The sequence below is a fragment of the Monodelphis domestica genome, chromosome 2 (assembly GCF_027887165.1).
Source record: "Monodelphis domestica isolate mMonDom1 chromosome 2, mMonDom1.pri, whole genome shotgun sequence".
Taxonomy (NCBI): Eukaryota; Metazoa; Chordata; class Mammalia; order Didelphimorphia; family Didelphidae; genus Monodelphis; species Monodelphis domestica.
The window spans coordinates 379,828,453-379,837,860 of record NC_077228.1 but is presented as its reverse complement, the minus strand read 5'-3'; the positions used below and the strand labels follow the sequence as shown (position 1 = coordinate 379,837,860).

The window sequence follows — 9,408 nt, the reverse complement described above, 5'->3', positions numbered from 1 at the left end:
TCATAACCACCAGTAGAGGTTCTCCTATTCCTGTTATCTAAGAAGGAAGGAGAAGATTTGTGTCACTGCATCAATTACCAGGGGTTCAACAAAACAACAGTCCATAATAATTACCATCTGCTTCAGACATCTTGGGAAGGGTCCAGGAACACACATTTTGGTTGAATTGGATTTGTAGGGAGCCTATGAGCTTGTGAAAATCAGGGCTGAGAATAAGGAGAAGATAACATAAAGTAACAACCAATATGGAGGTTATGAAAATCAATATTATTACAAGCCAGTTTTTATCTCTTTGATTAACCAATGCTGTTGTGACACGAATTAAATTCGTTCTCAGGTCACCTATATCCTTAGTGAACCTGTCACTGCATTCCTGTATAGCATTTTAGTATTTTCTCATTATGAACAAGAACATAAATTCCAAGGATGCAATGTCTTGAAAATTTGAACATTTCTTTTTTCTTTTTTTCTTCTAAGAAATAAATTTATTTTATGATTGCAAAAGTTTAAAGCAAAACTTATGAATATACAAAGACACTTGTTTGCCTCAAACTTACTGGCTTAAAAGAATCCTCATTTTATCAAAATACAAATATTTGTGCTTAAATAGAACATATCTGTGGTATATATAACATGCCAACTTCAATTATGAAGCAATGTCCCTAAAAAAACAAACTGTGGTTTATTTTAAGTAACAAATATGCAGACCTGTGTTATACCTTATAGTATGCCAAAGCCAAAAAATAACTGGGATATGTATTTTATTTAGTGTATTAGAGATGAAGAAAGGACCATGTAAGGTCTAGGATTCATTACATAATTCAGAGCAATGTTTTGTGCAGTATTTAATCAAATGTAATATACCTTTAAAGGCTTTTATTCTCAAAAAGCACAGATATTTCAAAATAGGTAATGGAAGGGCATAATTTGGAATTAAAACTACCCAAGTACTACAAAATTAGCAATGCACATATGAATCAAAAATAGAAGAGAGCAATGGAAACCTGCTCATACAAAGGAGGTTATGGCACTTGTTTAATTTTTGGTGATTCAATGGTTACTTATTAGTATTCAGGACACTATCAGGAACTGGGAATAGAGTGGAGGTAGATAGAAAGCAGGGGATGGTGGGAAAACAAATAGATAACTCCCATTTTTTTCTACAGTTTAATTCATTTATATAGTCTCTGAAAATAGTAAAAGGGATTAAACAAATGCCCAAGCTTCCATCAACTGATGAGTTTGATGCTTTTGAACAAGTACTCATCTCAGAAGTGTTTTTAATCTGATATAAGAATAAAGAAAAGAGGAGTTAACACTGCTTCCTGAGAAAGAAATTTCTGATTCCTGAATAGGCTGCAACTTAGCGTTTGGCCCTTATGTTTTCTACATTTTTTTAAGTTTCAGAAATTACTGAAATATAACTAATGCCTATATCTAGTGGAAATACTTTGTTCACAATCTTTATTTTAAAACTATTTAATATAAAAATGTAAAAAAAAATCCAGCTAAACCAGAAATTGAGATTTCTACCCCCCCTCCCCCCCATTTAGGCTTTCACAAGTCAATGATCATTTCTACAATTCTATTTTACTTCAGCTTAAAAAAGTGGCAAACCCCCCTTTTCCCAGTCTGATTATAGAGGGGCAAGTGTGCCCCAAATGGCTTCGAATAAATATTAGAGGCAAAAGCTGTAAAGCTGAGTGCATGCAAACATGTTCTATTAGAAAGTCTCAGAAATAAAAGTAAAACAAGAACTGTTGGCATAAATCTGACATTTCCTTTTAGTCATCTTTGTCTTTTGCTCCATGTTTAAGAATGTGTGTGAACTCAATATAATTGAAATTTCCCTTTTTGTCAATAGGTGCTTCTCTATACAGCTCATCTACTTCTTCATCTGTGAACCTGTCTCCCATTGTTGTCAGTAATTCTCTCAAATAATCTTCTTGAATAGTTCCAGTAGCTTCTTCATCAAAGCAAGCAAAAGCATTTCTGATGACATCTTCTGGATCAGTTCCATTTAACTTTTCCCCAAACATTGTGAGGAACATGGTAAAATTTATAGGACCTGGAGCTTCATTCATCATGGCATCTAGGTACTCATCAGTTGGATTCTTTCCTAAGGAAGCATGTCATGTAAGTCTTCCTTGTCAATGAAACCATCTCTGTTCTGATCAATCATAGTGATTTGAATTCCTGAATTTGTGATTGATCAAACATAGCAAATACATTTGAAGTTGCGCCCTGAGGGTGCTTCTTAGTGGTCTTTGTTTTTGCCCTTTTTCTTGACATGTTGACTGATAAATCCTTCCGCGACTGAGAACCCGAGAACAACGTTTGTGATAAACCAAGGACTGGCACTCTAGAAGGCGGAGACGGCTCTCTAAGATACACAAAACTCAGTTTAGCTCCCGATGGTCCAGGAAGCAGCCCAAACATGGCTGTTTCTTGATGACTTGTATTGCAAGTCAGAAAAAAAAATAGGAAAAGTGTGCACTTTCTATAATATTCATGTGATATTTCTGGAATTAACATGAGAACTAAGGGTTATTTAACATTTTATTAGTCATCTCAGACTTTATAGAAACAATGTTGATTGGTGTGTCACCCTCCTAGGGTGAAAAATAGTGGAAATTTCATTCGTGAGTCTAGATACTATTTCTCTAAAAGAAGTGCATTTGGAGAGATTTGCTTCCACTGAGAAGTATATAGGTCTGAATTGATGCAATTACGATATCTGGAAAATAGTAATAGGTCATAGAAAGGAAGAGCTGAGTAAGAACAAAAGATATTCCTGATTAAGCCTGAGATTCATCTTTAAATTTGAAAATTGAGATTGAGACATAAGCAGAGAAATTGTTGAACTTGATCAAATGACTGTATTTAAACAAAGAAATCATGTTAAAGGAAATCTATATTTTTCAAAATAACTATTTTCCCCCTATCTCAAACCAGACTGTATGTGTTTACAGCTAATATTTGACTACATTGGCAAAATGAAACATAGTCAGAAAAGCTAGAGAGAGTAGAGTGGATTCTATATGCATAGTATATTCAGATTAATTTGGAACAATTCAGTTCAGTTTAACCTTTAGGGGTTTTCCATTGACCTTATATTAAATAGTATATATATATATATATATATATATATATATATATATATATATATATATATATATGAGGTGATGATAAAGTGTTATGATCATCCATGGTAAAGGAGTAATAAAGGAGGAAATCTGATTTTAAAATTAGATTAGGCAGTTTACTGTGTTTAAGGAATTATTTTTTATTATCTGGAGGAGGGACAGAACAAAAAAAAAAGCATGAGGAAATTATAGCAATTCACATGGGAAATGACCAAATTTTATTCAAATTTTCATGTAGAAGTTGATACAAAAATGTGTGCATTTTTAAGATGTCAGAGGAGAACAAATAGTCAAGTTCATTTATTTATTTATTCATTTATTTATTTTTAGCAGAAGATATTGATAAACAGAAATGGTTTTCTGGGCATGGACAAAATATATTTTTCCTATCATATGGAAAATGCTGTGGGTCAGATATGAATATAATTTTCACTGACACAAATCCTTCCTATTTGGATAAGGTCATTCTTCCATATCTCTTTCTAGCATATCCTTTAATTAACTCATATAGAGCTTATAGGAGAATGGAAACCTGTAATCTTTTTTCCCCTTCTATAATGAATTATTATCAAGTTATATCTCTCCAAACCTATAGTTCTAAAATATGCTTTTGGAACCTACAGGAGGATTTCATATTTGTTCTTACTAAAATTTATCTCACTAGATTTGGCCCATTTGTTTTGTCCTATTACAATCTTTAATACTTTAATATATGTACTATATAATAATATCTCTTGTTTCAGTTCCCTCTTCTATAAAAAGAAAGGGATGGGGCTTTATGACCTCTAAGATGCTTTCCAATTCTCAACCTCTAATTTTATGTATTATGCTTTGAAGTCCACAAATTAATATATAGGTACTGTAACAGTTAAAATTGGGGGAAACTGAGGCAGGTAGAAATTAGTTTCTCTCTAGAAGTATTATATTTTAGAAGTTTATTTAAGATACGGAATTTAGGAAAATACAAGTAAGAAAGGCACATACTAGGCCCTGAAAGCCTATTCATGACCACTCACATCTTGCCCGCTAGGTGGAGAGTCCAGTGTGCTCCGAAGCGGAAGTAGGACAAGCACATGGGCTGAGAGGCCCATTTAACCTCACCTACATCATGAAAAGACCCATCTGCTTGCAAGGCGAAACAGGAAGAAAAAGGCCTTCAGTAGGCGGAGAACTCCTTTAAATAATAACTTGTGATCTCGCCCAGGTAAGAATTCCATGTGATTACAAAGCATTCTGGGAAGTGAGCAAGGACTTCTGGGGTTTTGAGTCCAGGGTTCAAGTCTCCATTTTTACATTACATATATATTATAATACTATAATACATGAACCTATACTTTATAGTTTTAGATTTTGTTGTAAGTCAGCTATTTTAATCATGTCTGATTCTTATGACCCCATTTGGGGTTGTCTGGACAAAGATGCTGGAGTGAGTTGCCATTTTCTTTTCCAGCTCATGTTAGAGATGAGGAAACTGAGGCAAACAGGATTAAATTACTTGCCCAAGATCACAGAGCTAGTAAGTGTCTGATGCTAAATTTAAACTCAGAAAGATGAGTCTTCTTGACTCTAGAACTGACCCATTATCTACTGAGCAATTTAGCTATCCAAAAATTCTAGATATGCATCATGTTTTTGTTATTAAAATATTTATTACTTCCACAGAAGTTCTGTAGTAGTGCTTCATTATAACAGAAGGGTAACCATATATTCTGAAGGTTATCCCAATGAAGCATGAAGTCTGGAAGTTTTTTCATTCTGGAGAATCTATTGTCCCAGTAACAGATAGAGTCTGATGCATAAATATCAGACTAGAGGATTACAGAGAGATTCATCATCGATATGGAAGGCTACTAGTTATAAACTCTGTGACCATAGAAGTTAGAAAGTTAAACAGAATTCACAATGATATCAATAACAGTTTCTGGGGTGATGATGTCAGAGTGATAGAGAAGGCAGAAGAGGGGTCTAAGATACATAGTTTTAAGACCATCTATAAACATTAACTTAATTGGTGGACTTCAGAGCATAAAACATAAAATCAGATATTTGGAGTTGGAATGCATCTTAGCAGTCATGTAAACACTTCACTCTCTTGTTTATGGAAGAGGGAACTGAGACCAAGAGATACTAAGTGACTTGCTCAAGGTCACACAAATAGCAAAGCTATGATTTAAATACTGTTTTGCTGTCTCAGAATATACTACCTCTTATATTATATAATGATGTTTGGAAACATAGTTATGTGGAGTACCCTAGCTATAAAGAGATAAAGGATTGCTATTTCTCTAGGAATCTTCTATTGCTAACTACCAATAGCAGCAATGGGATTGCTCATGTTGCTTATCCTGAAAGATTATTTCTGGAAATAATGAAGGTGAATCCATCATATGATTCACTTTCCTTATGACTGGTATAAGATCAAATATTCAAAATGGCGTAGTGATCAGGGATAAATGAAATTAAATCTCATTTATTTTTTGTTGGGTTGACATTTGTCTTGTTATGCTGGACCAGAGCAAGATATATATTATCAGGAAACTGTATGATATGGTTCAGAAGAGTGTGAGACTTGGCAATAAGAAGACATGAATTTGAAACCTGTCTCAGATATTTACAAGCTCTGGGACTCTGGGTAATTCATTATCCTCTCAGGGTCTCAATTTCCTTATTTGTAAAATGTGGATGATATTCACAATTATCACCCAGAGTTGTCATGAGGATGAAATGAGATAATGTTTGTAAAGCTTTTTAAAAACTTTAAAATGGGTCTAGATCAAATTGCTTATTACCATCTCTTATCAGGGGGAGGGAAGGGATGGAGGTAGATGGTTTGGATCATATTATTTTGGAAAATGTATGTTCAAAATTATTATCACTTGCAATTGGGAAAATAAAACATCCTTAATAAAGCAAATTTTAAAATGCTATATAAATGCTATCTGTTTTATTACTGGAGGAACTCAATCATGTAAAGTTTGGCATTGATGCTATAAATGACACCAGATAAAACAGAGAATTTGGCAGCTAATCTGGAGGGTGGATGGCAATTTTTCTTTGGTTCAAATCCAGTCTTAGACATTTAATAGCTTCTTGACCCTGGGTAAGTTACTTGATCTTTGTTTGCCTCAGTTTCCTCATCTGTAAAAATAAAGACAATAATAGTACCTTGCAGAGTTTTTGTGAAGATCAAATGAGATGAAAATTGTAAAGCACTTAGCATAGTGTCTGGCACATAAGCATTATCTCAAAGTTAGCTATTGTTATTATAATTCATAATGGTGCTTTTGTGGTTGGAAAGAACTAGAAACAAAGTAGATTCTTACTGAAAGGAGAATGTATAAGAAACCAAGTATATGCTAAACATAAAGGAGCATAGAAAGACACACAAAATGATGCAGAGTGAAGGAAAGAGAAACAGGGGTTTCTAGCACTTTCTGACCTAATTTGGGGTTTTCTTGGAAAAGATACTGGCGTGGTTTTTCATTTTCTTCTCCAGTTCATTTTATAGGTAAGGAAACTCACTCAAACAGGGTTAAATGACTTGCCCAATGTCACATGATAAACGAGTTTCTGAGGCCAGATTTGAACACAGATCTTCCTGACTCCAGGCCCATAGTTTTGTCTGCTGTGCCACATAGATGCCTACAATGATATAAACAAACAACAACAACAACAAAAAGCAATTACAATGATGAAATAATTGAAAGTGAATATAAGAATTAAAAACCAGGAATAACAAATGATATGAGAAGATACTTTTTATACTCTTCTGCATAGGTGGAAGGTTGATGTGTATAAAAAATGACATTTTTCCAATATATTGATTGGTTTTGCTGATTCTTTTCTCTTCCTCTTTTTATTAAAAAAATCTTTGTTTTATAACATGGTTTGTCTAAGGGGAAGAGCATGGGAAGAGATACTGGGAGAAATGTAGGCAAGGTAAAATAGATAATATCAATAAAAGTATATTCTAGAGATCAGCTAGGTGGTTCAGTGGACTGAGAGACAAGGCTGGAGATGAGAGGTCCTAGTTTCAACTCTAGCCTCAGACATTGCCTAGCTGTGTGATCCTGGGCATCTCACTTACCCCATATTGCCTAGCCCTTACCACTCTTCACCTTAGAACCAATGTCCAGTATCAATTCTAAGACAGAAGGCAAGAGTTTTAAAAACTGCATTTTAAAAAGTATCATTTCAGTTAAAATTTAATAGAAAGTACTGAAATATTGTGGACCATAAGCAAAAGATAGTGGGAAGCTGATGGGAGAAAATTTAATGTGGTTAGAGGATCTTGTGTTGCCAAGACCCAGTGAAGCAAAATTATCTTCGAAGCATTTAAGGTTGAAATTATAAGGATGACAGTCACAGATGAAAATTAGAAGCTCTCTCAATATTTCTGTGACAAAATATCTTTACCAAAAATGTTGATGGAGCTACCCCATTTGGATATTAACAACTATGGAAATAAAAAATAGGACAAGCAGCCTTTCATTCAAGAGAGTGAAAGGTCATTTTTATGATTCTTTTATCACTAAGTATCCCTCATGCATATTTTGGAATTATAAATGATATCTTGTACGATGTAACTAGAATTTTTATTAATAATAACATTAACAAATCATAAAATAGAGAAACAAATGCAAGGAAGATATTTGCCACTGTCATGGAGGATATCAGTCACAGAGTGCAAATAGCAAAGTGGTGATGTCTCCCACAGGGTCTTATTTGTAAATAATATTTTGTAGATTACATGAGGCTTTGGAATATTGTGAAAGTTCTAAATGAGGTCCACATTATTCATGACTTACATTAATAATCTAGCCATGAAAAAACAAGTGGACAAAAAAATGCCTACTATGTATATCAGGGGTCAAAATCTTTTACCAATGGGCCAGTTCTGTCCCATTTTGTATTGTCTGTGAATGAAGATAATTTTTATAGGAGCTATAATTTACCAGCCTCTTACCTAGATTTTAATATCTAGATGGGTGGGAAACTGAGACCCAATACATCAGATTGATCAATCATTAAATACTGATTAAATAGCTATTATATGCCAGGCACTCTGTTATGTTCTAGAGATACAAATATAAAGTGAATAGTATTTACTATAATGGAGCTTAAGTCACTATTTATATCTTGGATAAATACTGCTGATGGATGATTGTGCTGTGTCTAGAATGGTATGCAAGAAAAAAACTATCTGGATTCTTATTTATAAAAACATGCATCACTTTCAATGACACTAATTGTCTCTCAAAAATAAAATGAAACAAATTTTTTATAAATATATTTCCATAGGGGTGTATAGTTGCAAGTAGTTGAATACCACAGGTTCTGAAGAACTAAAGAAAAAGATTACCCCCAAATTAATGAAGATTAATATGATGGTCATAAGTAGGCCAAAACTCAGTTCCAAAAAAAATTACATAGACGTGATCAAAAGATGCCTCAGAGAGATAGATCCAGGACCAGAAAAGTAGATGGTCTAGTCATGTAATAAGAGTGAAGATAATTGATGTCTGGCTCATATATAGTATCATTTTCATCAACAACATGTTAAGTTTGCTAAAGGAAAGCCATCAGCATACTGAGTGAAATTCCTGGAGAGAATTAATGAGAGGATGTTAACTCACATAGGGAGAGAAGCCATGAAAAAGTTTTGATGTCCACCAGTGCTGGGACTAGCAATATTTAGGACATTACACATTCACTGAATTTTTGAAGTATCAATTTTTCAGAATCAATGAACTCTTTCCCTACAGAGCAAAGGATCTATACATTATCTTAAATGAAACAATGTTGTTTATTTTCTTTCTTTTCTTAGTCTCTACCCGTGTGCATGGGACTAGGACTTCATTTAAGTAGTTCCATCTGTTATGCAAAGGAATGAAAGGTTAAATAAGTAATATTAATTCCTTCTTCATCATCCAGACCATGTTTCCCAAGAGAACTTGAGGACTAATATGCCTGGGAAGAGTTTACAATCTTCTACACTTGAAAATAATCATCTTTTCTTACAAAATCTGTTTCCTTGGAAAAGATGGTCGAAGCCAGGGTCCTGGTATTTTGAAAATCATCTAATATATATATATATATATATATATATATATATATATATATATATATATATATGCTGGATCCTTTTGTAAAAATACCCTATCATGTACAAAGAGAGTGCTAATTACAAGGCAATGATGAAAAGATCCTACACTGGCTTCTTCTTTAGGTTAGACACCAAGGAATAGTCCTATATGTGTAA

General features: G+C 33.6%; 1 pseudogene; it reads right to left on the bottom strand.

Moving 5' to 3' along the window:
* Nucleotides 1–1,753: 1,753 nt before the first annotated feature.
* On the bottom strand, nucleotides 1,754–2,330 carry LOC100013523 (myosin regulatory light polypeptide 9-like; annotated as a pseudogene).
* Nucleotides 2,331–9,408: the final 7,078 nt, after the last annotated feature.